At 40.7% G+C, this 13,668-nt stretch overlaps 1 pseudogene; it reads left to right on the forward strand.

Moving 5' to 3' along the window:
* The first annotated feature begins 12,304 nt into the window (after positions 1–12,304).
* On the forward strand, positions 12,305–13,319 carry LOC132232443 (speedy protein C-like; annotated as a pseudogene).
* The last annotated feature ends 349 nt before the right edge of the window (positions 13,320–13,668 follow it).

Consider the following 13,668-nt stretch of genomic DNA (forward strand, 5'->3'; position numbering starts at 1 on the left):
GATTGGAGAGGGTGCAGGCTTAGCTGAGGGGACCTCCCCTTGCATAAATTTTGTGCACCGGGCCTCTAATAAATATAAATATTTTCCTACCTTTTGAAGACCTGAATTAAATGAAATTAACTTTAGATATAGTGTAATAAAGCAAAAGTCCTTTTGTATGTACATTATTTTAGTCATTAAAATAAACATGGAGCCCTGGCTGGTGTTTCTCAGTGGTTAGAGTGCCAGCCTGTGCACCCAAAGTGTCGTGGGTTTGATTCCAGTCAAGGGCATGTACTGTACCTGGGTTGCAGTTTCGATCCCCAGCCCCATTTTGTTATATGCACTATTGTTCAATCCTTACAGCTATGTCATGAGGTAAATACTACTATTAATCCCCATTTTAGGAAGGTTCAGTAACTTAATGTTACACAGTTAGTAGATGGCAGGGCTGGGACTTGAACTTAGGTCTATATGACTTCAAGTTTTGCACCTTGAATTAAGATGTATAAGTGATGATAGAGAGGAGCAGTAGACTGAATCGATATAAAAAGTTAAAATGGATTGAACTTCTTGACTTTTGGGTTGGGGTGTAAAGGAGAGAGTGGAGTCAAGGCAAGCAAGTGCATCGCTAGTGGCACTCTTCCAGGTAGAACAGTTGTAAGTAAAAAAAAGAATAGTTGCAAGTAGCAAAAACTCTTATGAGTTAACTTAAGCCCCCCAAAACAATTTATTGTAAGGCTTCAAGGGGTGACCCACAGAACCCAAAGCCAGGAATGTAACTGTTGTAGGAATGCAGGAAGCATTTCTCTTCTCTGAACATAAGTTTCACATGTCTTTGTGTAGATGGGCTTCCTTGTCTGCCAACCTACAAGGGATAGACAATTCATGGCTGACCCACAGCCTCCAAATTTGCATATTTCAGGTTCAGCTACATGGAGAGACATTCTCTTTCTCTCCTAATTCTAAGAGAGTCCAGCTGACCCACTTGGAATCAGTGCCCCCAGTCCAAGAAACTGTTGCCAGGGCTGCAAGGTTATATAACACAGACTTGGCTTCTGGGAAACAATCCAAGGCTAGAGATCAATTTCCAGAGAAGAGGATCTAGGCAGACAACTCCATTTGTGGCCACCATAGTGCCATTCACTAAGAAAATGCCCAGGGGCCTAGGTAATAGCGGTATCAAGGAGGCAGTGAACTAGAGCCTTCACTCTGGAAATGTTTAGCCTACTTAATGGGGAAAAGTTTGTGGGTATTATTGGTGAGTTGGAAATAGTTTCATATTTCAAGACTTCCATCTTGAAGATGTCCTTTGGTATAAAGCCTGGGCATGGGTATCAACTATTTTTTTAAAAATGTAATGTATTTTTATTGATTTCAGAGAGGAAGGGAGATGGAGAGAGAGATTGAAACATCAATGATGATAGAGAATCATTGATTGGCTGCTCTGTTTCCTGCATACCCCACCATGGGGATCAAGTCCCCAACCCAGGCCTGTGCCCTGACCAAGAATCGAACCGTGGCTACCTGGTTCATAGGTTGACACTTAACCACTGAGCCACACCAGCTGGGCAGTATCAACTCTTTATGTCATCAAAGATAGATAATAACATCCTGCATTTACCCCCTCTTAAATCGAGCTTAATTTTTAAAAAAACATATTTTATTAATTTTTTACAGAGAGGAAGGGAGAGGGATAGAGAGTTAGAAACATTGATGAGAGAGAAACATCGATTAGTTGCCTCCTGTACACCCCCTACTGGGGATGTGCTTGCAACCAAGGTACATGCCCTTGACCAGAATCAAACCTGGGACTCTTCAGTCTGCAGGCCCACGCTCTATCCACTGAGCCAAGCCGGTTAGGGCAAACTTAATTTCAAAAGGTTTCAAATTTAGGCAAGAGCGTGTTGTGGTATAATGGGGTGTTTAAAATGGTAGTTTGGGGAGAAAACTTAATGGGTGTGGCAGCTGTAAAGATTTGCCATTTCATAGTTGTAGGCATTTTTTACTTTCTAAGGAATGAGGCATAAACTTATCTCTGAAAGTAACAGATAGTGCCTTTATTTTGGGAAAAGCTACACTACAAAGCAAATTAAGTTATTTCCATTGTTCTTGGGGGAAAAACTTAATGCAGAATATATATATATGCGTTTGAGCTATTAATTTAAGAGATATTTCAGCATTAATCAAAGAAGTATAGTGATTGCTCTTATCTGATATAAAATTTATAAAGAAAAGCATTTTAAAATTTATATTTTAATATAATGAATATGAACCAAAATGTAGGCAATTGTAAATATGCTTTTCTGTATACAAAAGCCCCCTCAGATAATAAAAGCTTACCTGGACCTTGGATGGTGCAAATCCTGGCTTCACTACTCCCTTTCTTGTGCCTTTGAAGTTACTCATCTCTCTGATCCTCTTTCCTCATTGTAATATGGAGATAATATTAGGGGTATTTCGCCTGGCCATTGTGACTCGGTTGCGTGTCAACCTATGAACCAGGAGGTCATGGTTTGATTTCTGGTCAGGGCACATGTCTGGGTTTTGGGCTCGATCCCCAGTGGGGCATGCAGGAGGCAGCTGATCAGTGATCCTCTCTCATCATTTGATGTTTCTATCTCTCTCTCCCTCTCCCTTCCTCCCTAAAATCAATAAAAATATATTTAAAAAACACTAGTGGTATTTCATGGGGTTGTTATGAGTCTTAAATGAGCTAAAACAAGGAAAGCACTTAGAACAGTGTTTGGCATATACTAATGCTCAATAATGAAATGTTATTTGGTTACTGTGAATTTAAAAATTCAAAAATCTCAGTGTACAACAAATAAATATCACCACACATCACTGTCGTGGCACTGGAAGGAGTTCTGGTTAAGGGCTCTGGAGAGAGAGGGGCACAGATGTTTCTGGTCCACAGCACTTGAGGCTTACCTGATTCTTCTCCAGCAGTTACCTGGCTTTTGAAATTCAACTATTATAAAACATTTTTACTTATACTCTGATTTCTTTTCAAAGCATATACATATTTTGCCTTATATAACATTTTTACTTAAATAGTTTAAAATCATCTTTCCTATAACAACAAATTTCCTTAAAAAAAACCCAGATATATGGTCCTATGTGGGCATTTGTACATAGTAATGATGGTAAACCTATAAAACATGTAAGTGAAAAAATATTTGATTTCACAGGTAAAGATAAAGATTGCTGCTATGTCTACTGGATGGCAACAATTTGATTGCCATCCAGTGATGTAATTACTAGCATGTGATTAATACAGTAAATTGTATGGAGAGGTCAATTACGGAAACTGTTTGTGTCAAGCTGAATTCTGTTTTGAATTAATAAGAGATGTGGGCAAGCTATATTCATGCCTTGTACTTTCCTATACAAGAGGGGTAGAGGTTGAGCAGAGGGTAATAAAGAGTAATAACTTGTGTAATAAAGAGCCACATCCTACATTCTACCCACATCAAAAATCTTTGTGTGCTACCAGAGATCGAAAGTACATGGGAGGAGGGAAATAGGTTACTATCAGATATTAAAGAGCAAGTTCCTATTTGTATAATAGTGAATACTGCACTGCAACTCAGGTGGAAATTTTATTAAGCTTGAAGAAGGTGAGAATGTAGTTAGCATAAATCTGTGGTTAAAGGACCCAGGGAATGCAGGAACCACCAACTCTGTTAATTGATTGCTGCTTCTTGTTTTTAATTAGTAGTCCATCTGTTACTACAAAATCATAGAATCAGATGACACCTCACCTCTTTCAAGTTTCCCACCTCCTCCTAATACTGCTTCTCAACAACACCCATTTGATTTTGCTTTTCATAAAGACTCCCAGGGAAGAGATTTTATGGCTTCCCTTGTTAGTACTTCCATAGTTGTCAGCCCCCATCACTAGCAAATCTTTCCTGGTGTCTCTTAGGAAATCCCCTTAAAAATTAATGAGTAACTCAATCTTGCTCCTATGTAGGAGGGAGAGATAATGGAATATGAGTCTACTGAACCAAAGTTGAATGGGGCCTTAGTTTGTTATTTGATGTCGAGCTTCCAGAAGAGGCGAGGCAAGTTTTGCAGGAGAATCACAGATGAGATGTGATTGGTTCCTGCCCCCCTTTGTTTTAGGGACAGTCAAATGGAACTGTGCCAGAGAACTACTGTAAACCTCAGCTCTCTTCAGAAACCTTCACAAATTAGGAGACAGCCACATACATACATAGTATTTATCATTTCTAAAAATATTTTATAGTAAAGAGACATAAGGATACTTCCTTATTTTTGAAAAATATATATTCAATTTTCAGTGACTACTTTGAAATTATAACAGCTCAAAATAAAATGGCTTATTAAAAAGTTAGGTTGCTGAATCAGGGTTGGGGCAGATGAGAGTATTCTATTTTTTTTTTTTTTAGATAAGACTATTCTAGAAATGGCAGAGATGATTTAGTGACATTATGTCATGACCATTACAGCAAGGAAAATATGAAAATACTCCATGTATCTCCAAATGGAAGCTGCTCAAGAAAAAAAAAAAAAGGCCAAATATGAATAGGGATTGAAAATCAAGTTAAATTCAGATTTTTAAAAAGCTATTTAAACACTAGAGAGAAGGTGTTTGAGAAGAGAATTATTGTAGTTTCTAAACTGAGGCTCAGGGGACAATGGAATGAGCCAGACAGGAAAATTGGGGGGCAGAAATCTGTTCTAGTAGAGAATCCTAGAACAAGGCTAAGGGCTTAGGGAGTTGAGCAGCGTTAGTCTAAGTAGGATTTGGGAGTAGAGTCAGGAAAAAGGTTAGGCAAGATTCAGGTATCAAGAACATAGCTCTAATTCAAGCCTCGAGTTCAAGTTTCTGTCCTAGTAGAAGCAGTGAAGACAACAGGCTTTGGTTTTGGAGATGAAGAAAATTAAAAGAGTTAAAAGAGAACTTAAAGGAGCTTGAGTTGTTTGTGTCAGGGTCCTGGCAGGAAACAGATGGCACACTCATGCTGGGTCATTGAGAAGTGCTTAATTAAGGAACTGTTTATGAAGGGGTGCGCAAGGTTTAAAGCCACTAACAAGAGATGCAGAAGTATCCCTGGGTTAATGACAACTGGGAGCTGTTACCTTCCCTAGACCTCATGTGGCAAGGAGTGGGGACTACTGCTGGAACCGGTGCTGACAACTCAGCATGGAGGATTCAAGGCAAAAAATAGCTTTACCTCACCTTCCTCTCTTCTAACTTCCTGCCAAGGGTCTGCATCCGCAGACACAACAGGAAGCCAGAGGCAAAGGCGACTGGTGATACCATCTTTTTAGGTCAGCCTCCCAGGCCACAGAACAGGCTAGGGAAGGGGATTGGAAGGGCAATGGAAGATCTCCAGTGCAGCTATTTATGAATATATATACATTTTAGGAGGCAGGAGGAGGGATGGAAAAAACTGCCAGAGCCCTGAATACAAAGGAAAAGAAGGGTTGGGGTATTCCGGAAAGCAGTGGACTCTTGAGTTCTGTCACTATATTGTTGCTGCTGCTGTTGTGGTGTGTGTGTGAGTGTGTGTGTGTGTGTGTGAGAGAGAGAGAGAGAGAGAGGGAGAGAGAGAGCTGAGAGAGACACAGAGAGAGACACAGAGAGAGACACAGAGAGAGACAGGGAGAAAGATGGAGAGGTAGGAAAAAGGGATTTTAAAGAAATGTTCTACAGAATATAAATTGAATGCTCTTTTAATGGTCTGCAAGACACTCCAGTAAAGATTGTATTTCATCTCCAAATATGTACTATGATTTTTATTCAAGGAGGTTCATAATGACATATTTTTAGATGCAGAGAAAAAAGGACTGGAAGGAAACATAACAAAATGATAATAGATTTAATGTCTAGAAAGTAGGATTATAGATGATTTTTATTTCTTATTTGTGCTTTTGGGCAATTTTCAAAATTTGGACATGATTGTGCGTTATTTTGCAATAACTTGAGCTTGGTCTTTCCCCTTTTCTTTCCTTTATTTACACTCTCCCTAGGTGATATCATCCATTCTCTTGAGTTTAAACATCATCTGTATGCTGAAAACTCCCACATTTATATTTCTAGCTCAGACTTCTCTCCTGAGATCCATACTTGTATGACCAACGGCTCCATGACATCACCCTTTGGTTGTCTAATCTCAAAGTCAACATGCCTACAACAAAGGTTTTGATTTACCCCTTCTTCTTCTAATTGCCTGACCTCTCCTTTTACAGGACTGGAGTTTAAAAAAATATACTTTGCCTAGTCAATTCAAATTTTAAAAGGTACAAAAGGTTAATCATTATAAAATATGTGCCTGTCCTAACCCAGGTTTTATTTCCCTGTTTCCCACCCACTGAGTTTTCCTCCCCTAAAACATTATCTGGGTTTTTATCTTCTTTGTGCATACAAATATATGTGAATACACATATTTTTCATTTTACATAAAAGTTAGCATTTTTTATCCACTGATCAGTGTCTTGAATTTCTCTCTTAATGACCCTTGGTGGGGATATTTTTATACTAGTATATATATAGAGCTGTTTATTCTTTTTACTGCATAGCATTTCATTATGTGAACAGGGCTAATTTTTTTTTTTAAGTAGACCCTAACCCAGTGATGCCGAACCTATGACACGCGTGTCAGAGGTGACACGTGAACTCATTTTTTTGGTTGATTTTTCTTTGTTAAATGGCATTTAAATATATAAAATAAATATCAAAAATATAAGTCTTTGTTTTACTATGGGTGCAAATATCAAAAAATTTCTATATGTGACACGGCACCAGAGTTAAGTTAGGGTTTTTCAAAATGCTGCCACGCCGAGCTCAAAAGGTTCACCATCACTGGCCTATCCCAAGGCTAGACTATTTACATCCCAGTTATATTATAAGTAATAAAAATTGAACCACACCAGGCTTACCATCATACAACTGTCTTTTTTCCACCCATGATTATGTTTTGGACATTATATATTAGTACACACATAGTTACCCCTTTCTTTTTAATCACAGCCTTAATATTTTATAATATGGACTGACCACACCTATGTTTGTTGCTAATTATCACCCGAGGATATTTTTCCATTGATTATTAGAGAGAATGGAAGGGAGGGGGAGAGACAGAGAGAAAGAAACATTGATGTGTGAAACACACATCGACTGGTTGCCTTCTCATTCTGAGGATCGAGCCTGCAACTGAAGTATATGCCCTTGACTGAAATCAAACCCAGGACCCGACAGTCCACGGGCCGATGCTCTATCCACTGAGTCAAAACAGCTAAGGTACCAAACCTATGTTTATGAATACCTAGGTTTTCTCCAGTCTTTGCTTTCATAAGTAAAACTGCAGTGAACATCTCCCTCCACTTCCTTATGGCAGTGTGCACCATACCTTGTTTTTTTTTCTCCAGGGCACACAGCTAGTCTGTATTTCCCTGGTTCTCTTCCAAGTAGATAGGGTGTAATGATTAAGTGCTGGCAAAAGAATGTGAGTTCAAGTGACGTTTGCTACGAGGCCTAGTCTATAAAAGTCTCCTGCACCATCCTCAATGCAATCTCTCTTCCTTCAACTTTCAGTTTAAGGGAGGGGACTCCAAGCACCTGGAGAATGGTGGAGTGCCAGATAGATCTCGGATCACTTTGTGAGCAGAGCCCCCTTGCATAGGACTGTGATATTAGCACAAAATGCACATTTATTGTATTGAACCACTGAGATTTTAAGGTTATTCTTTATTGGTTAGTCTATCCTAAATAATACACACCTGTAATGTTCTTCTGTAAGTATTTTTGTAGGATGGATTTTGAGAATCACTAAGCCTAAATGGCCTAAAACACCTTAAAGCTGACATCTATTGTCATTTGTTCTACAAAATGTATACATCAGCTTACATTCTCACTAATAGCACATGCAAATGGTCAAGGAGAATGAAAATATCTCTTGCATTTCTTTTATAAAATAGGTATGAAGGAATAGTTGAAGTGAAATCTGGAAAAATTAAAACTGTTAAATTACAATAACATTAAAAGTTTAAGTGGTAAATATAAAAATTATTATTGTCAAGAAAATGATTGGTTTACAGTGTTGGTTAGAGTGAGAGGGTGCCTGCATTTTGTTAAAAAGTTCTCTAGGTGATTCTGATGCCATGTTTGGAAGCTAGCCTGATATGTTGTGGATTCCAGGTGGTTAAATGCTATGTGTTCAATGGTGCCCCTCAGAGTGTGTCATGAAATGCCTACATACAAACAGAAGAATCTTTTCCAGCTTGGACTGAGTCTAGAAGTTGTACATCTCTTCTTACCTCTAACAGGCTTTAGAACTCACCCTATCATAGCACAGAGCATTAGTAGCAGGGAGCCCTCAGAGCACCAAGAGCTGTAAAGCTGAGTGAATGGGCAGAAACCACCCACCACAGCAGCTCACTGTGGCAGACATTTGCAGAAATGTCCTTAGAAATCAGTTGACAAGGACTTTGTCTGAATTTGTTCAAAATTCAGATGAAAAAAATAAAACAACCCAAAGCAGGAATTGATTGATTTTCTCTACAATGGCATTAGCCACTATAATTCAAGTAAGTAATTATTTCTGCAGAGAAGAAATAATCAGCAGAAACTATCCAGTAAAGAAAAGAGAACTAGACCAAACACTAATCCCTACTCAATATCTGCCAGAGGATTTATTAAATCCTAGTGAGAAAAAAATTAGAAGTTAAGACTAGAATCCTAATATATGTGTGTATGCATAAATATACAGGGTATTCCAGTAATGTATACACTTATTATACATTATTAATTCCAATGGGTTAAATCTGAAAAGAAAGAAACATCAATTGAGCTATCAGCTGTTAAAGTGTGTATACATTTTTTGGAACACCATACACACACACACACACACACACACACACACACGTGCGCATGCACACACGTTTACCTACTCTACCACCCTGACCAGAAGCTAGAAAATGAATGTTTTAAAGCAGTGGTTCTCAACCTTCCTAATGCCGCAACCCTTTCATACAGTTTCTCATGTTATGGTGACCCCTAACCATAAAATTATTTTCGTTGCTACTTCATAACTGTAATTTTGCTACTGTTATGAATCATAATGTAAATACCTGATATGCAGGATGTATTTTCATTGTTTATGACCCACAGGTTGAGAACCACTGTAGCCACTGCAGTTATTATTTCTTAGGAAGGGCACTAGATAAAAGAATTAAGATTCCTAACACTTAATGAGTGCTTACTAAGCCCTGAGCATACACTAAGTGCTTTACATAGGTTTTCTTTATTGTTCTTTATAGCAATCCTATGAAGTAGGCCTTATTATCATTCCCATTTTACCAAAAAAGACATTGTGGCTGAGAGAGTGTAAATTACTTGCCCTAAGTCACAAGTAAATAGTAAAAGCTGAAGTCTGAATCCCAGGTCTGTGTGACTTCAAACCCCATGCACTGAAGCGTTATGCTGGGCACTAGGACAATTTGGCTACTTTTCAGTTTTCCTTCACAGATACAGCAACCATATCTGGAGGTTCCTTGTTAGTTATGCAAACAGCCAAGATGGTTACACAATAAAGGAGAGAAGGCTAATTCTGGCATTAATTTTAGGGCAAGCCACAGATGTCTTCGATGTTTTCATTGTACATGAGAACAGAGCCAGTGAACTGACAGCTGCTGGCAGCCCTGATCAAATATGCAGAATATTAAGGCAGCTTTATCTCAGCACCTAATTACAGCTGGCACAGAGGAAATTTATTTTGCAAAAGAGGAGATGTCAAATGTTATAAATGCACTATATAACCAAATATGATCGCCTCATTCTATTTCCTCAGGGCTGTCCAATTACAGAGCACTTTTTGAAAAAGCTTTTATTAATTCTTGTTCCTGTCAACCTATGTAACCTATACTTTGTTTTAGATATTATTGGAACAGCTTAACTGCGTTATTGTCTTATATTTCATTTATTTTCTACTTGTTCAGATGTAAAATATGTCTAGGACTTAATTCTAAAAGCAAATATGATTATGATATTTTTGTATAGTGCAGGTTTTTACTCTTACCTAACCACAGTGTAGTTCCATAATTTAATCTTTTTACCTTCAAAAATTGTTTCATGTTTGTATTGACAGAGAAATAGCTTTATAATAGTGATATGGGGTAAAGATCCAATAGTTGGATCCTTTAACTACCTGTAATCATAGCTGTATGAGGCTCTGCTTCACATGTTTGGCCAAAGACACTGCAAGCCACATGTGGTTCGAATGAATGTGTGCTGCCCAGACCCCTTTCAAGGAAGGGCTTGTTGCCAAGCTATGAGAGAGCACTTCAGCTTGCTTGCTCCTTCAGAATCTGACTCAGCTATAGAAACTACCTCCTGACTCAATGCCCTGCTGGGGGTAGTCCACATGAGTGACTGAGTGAGGTGGAGGTACAAAGGCCCAGGCATATCAGCTGGTATGAGACATTCTCAGGGGCAAGTCTTGCTATAGAACACATTCTTCCTCCCTCTCCTTCCTTTCAGTGTTGACCTCTCTTAAACATCTTACACCCCAGATTCTAGCTTGGCATTTCTCAGCATCTGCTGCTAGAGAACCCAACCTGTGACGCCATGTAAAAGGAATTGTTTAAAGCAATCCTATTTTTGAGAGTTGAATATATATATTGAATTAAAGTCCAGTGGTGATTTTCAGTACTAAAGTGCCACATTAATAGAAACTTAACTTTTTTCAACACACTGAAATACATTGCTAAAACAATACTCACTTTTTCTGCTTTTTTTATCCTTCTTGATTTCAGTGTAGCATATGCCACTCTAAGCCCCTCTCTCCTTGAGCCCTTTTCTCTATTTCATTTCAAAGAAAAACTGGACTATGTTTTTCTTTCTGCGTTTCTGGCTGCTACTTTATCATCTGTGCTTGTTTCCTGCTTTATGGTGGTACACTCCAAGATTCTGTCCTATACTCACTTTTCCTCGAAGACCTTATTACATTGGCTTCATAATCACTCAAATGCTAGTTATGTCCAGTTTTTGAATTTCCAGTTTAGACCTTGCTGTTGAGGTCTAGAGTCATAGTTTCTCAAAACATTCCTAGTGGAATGTTTTTATCTTCACATCCTTCCTTCCAAAATGAAAATAATCAACAATGACAACTTGTTCATCTTCCAATAGCCCTGTATGAATAACATGACTATTCACCCTATAATCTTAGCCTGAATTCTGACAGATGTTCTAGATTTCTTCTTCTCACTAGTTTGTCATATCCAAGCAGTCCTAAAACCTTAGATTCTCCCTCCTAAAAAGCTTGAGTCATTTCACCTCTTTCTTTCCACTGTCTTTTACCCCTTCTTTCATGGGTGCTGTAAAGTCTCCAATATTGTCTTCTCCTTAAACTCATCCTTTTCTTCCCCTACTCTCATGCACTGTCAGTGCTTGAAATCTCATGACTCTCCTGGCTGGCTTGCAAAAATAAAAATAAAAATCTTCCTATGACTGCCAGCTTAGCGTGCAAGGTCTTTAATGATATGGACCTTGCCTCTAGTCTCATTGGCAGTCATTCTTCAATGTCTACTCTGAGCCCTGTGTATAAACGCATCAGGCAGAGCCATGCTCTAGTGCAGTGACCGCGAACCTTTTGAGCTCGGCGTGTCAGCATTTTGAAAAACCCTAACTTTGGTGTCATGTCACATATAGAAATTTTTTGATATTTGCAACCATAGCAAAACAAAGATATTTTTGATATTTATTTTATATATTTAAATGCCATTTAACAAAGAAAAATAAAAAAAAATGAGTTGGCGTGTCATAGGTTCGCCATCACTGCTCTAGTGGCTTAGCAATACACAGTTCCCTCTAGCCTCTGCACAAATACCCTTTCTGCTTCCTCTCATCTTCTCATCAACTAGCTCTTTCTTTTTTAAAAAAATATTTTATTGATTTTTTTACAGAGAGGAAGGGAAAGGGATAGAGAGCTAGAAACATTGATGAGAGAGAAACATCCATCAGCCGCCTCCTGCACACCCACCACTGGGGATGCGCCGGCAACCAAGGCACATGCCCTTGACCGGAATTGAACCTGGGACCCTTGAGTCTGCAGCCGCCGCTCTATCCACTGAGCCAAACCAGTCAGGGCAACTAGCTCTTTCTTATCCTTCAAAACTCAGCTTCTGCTTAGACCACCTTTGGAAAAGTATTCCCAGACACCCCTCTCTTGGCATCTGAGCACATATCTACCAAGGCATTTATCATACTGTAAAGAAACTAGACGCTGTAGGTAACCCCTGAGCTCAGGCCACCCGCCCCCGCCCCGCCCCACCCGCCCCCACCCTCTGTGAGATGAGCAAAGCCCGAGCCCCTGCCCAGGAGGTTGCCATCCGGGTGAAGCTGTGGGGCTGGAGCTGTCACGATGGCGGCAGTGGGCCTCTGGCTGCGGCCAGCACCTGGAGCCCCGGGCCTTCCTCCACCTGCTGGACACAGCTGCCTCAGGAATTCCTCGCCAGAGACCCTTGTTTCCAGGTTTCAGATAAATACCTCCTGGCCTTGGTGCTGGTCTACGTCCGGCGCGCCAACCTGAAGCTCAGCGAGTACACCTGCAGCAACCTGTTCTTGGCACTGTACCTTGCAAACGATATGGAGGAGGACCTGGAAGAAGCCAAATGTATGATTTTCCCGTGGGCCCTGGGCGAGGGCTGGCACAATCAGGTGGCAGACTTCCTGCGCCAGAGGGACAAGTTGTGGGTGAGGATGGGCTTCCGGGCTTTAGTGAGCCGCCGGCACTGTGAGAAGGTCATGGCCATGGAGCCATCCACTGGGCCTGGACTCGGGAACGGGGCAACCACCACGGCGGGGCTCACAGGAGCTACTCAAAGGCCGGGATCACCCTCCCCGGGGGCCCGGCTTCTCACCACCCCGCTGCTCCCTCTGTGGCTCGCCCCCTCTCCATAGTCACTACTCCCACCAGCCCTACCCCTTGCCTGTCTTACCCGAGAGTCCTGCCCCAAACCCCAAGTGGTACGGCTCTCCTTCCCAGGCCTGTCTCTCAGGGGCTGAAGACCCCTGGGCTGGGGGCTTCCTCATGGTCCTGCCCTCCCAGCTACTTCTGGAGCCAGGCACCTACACCCTTCACATCCTCTCGGAGCCGCTGCCAGTGCCCTAGGCCCAGACGGATGGACGGATGGACGGACGCTCGCAGGGTGAAGAGCAGCTGGCCTGCCTGCCCTGTGGCCCGCTGCCCTCCTGTCTTGTTGACTGCAGGCTGTCAGTGCTGCCCAAGCCCCCTGCCCCTCCTCCCAACCTGCAACTTGCACCCACCCTGCCCCTGCCCCCCTCTAATAAACTCATGTCCACTGTAAAGAAAGAAAAAAAAAAAAAAGAAAGAAACTAGTTGTCTCAAATTGAACTACTATGCAATAGGCACTATGCTGTATATGTGCCTATTGCATAGTAGCCTCCATAATTGTGTTTGTAAGATGAATGCAAATAAGTTATAAAAAAAGTGAGCCATAGCAGGTGTAGCTCAGTTGGTTGGAGCAACATCCTGTACACCAAAAGGTGGCAGATTTGATTTCTGGGCAGGGCGTGTACTGGAGGCAACTGATCAATGTTTCTGTCTCATATGAATGTCTCTCTCTCTCTTCCTCTCTCTCTCTCTCTCTCTCTCTCTCTCTCTCTCTCTCTCTCTCTCTCTCTTTCTCTAAAAG

The sequence above is a fragment of the Myotis daubentonii genome, chromosome 4, assembly GCF_963259705.1.
Source record: "Myotis daubentonii chromosome 4, mMyoDau2.1, whole genome shotgun sequence".
Taxonomy (NCBI): domain Eukaryota; kingdom Metazoa; phylum Chordata; class Mammalia; order Chiroptera; family Vespertilionidae; genus Myotis; species Myotis daubentonii.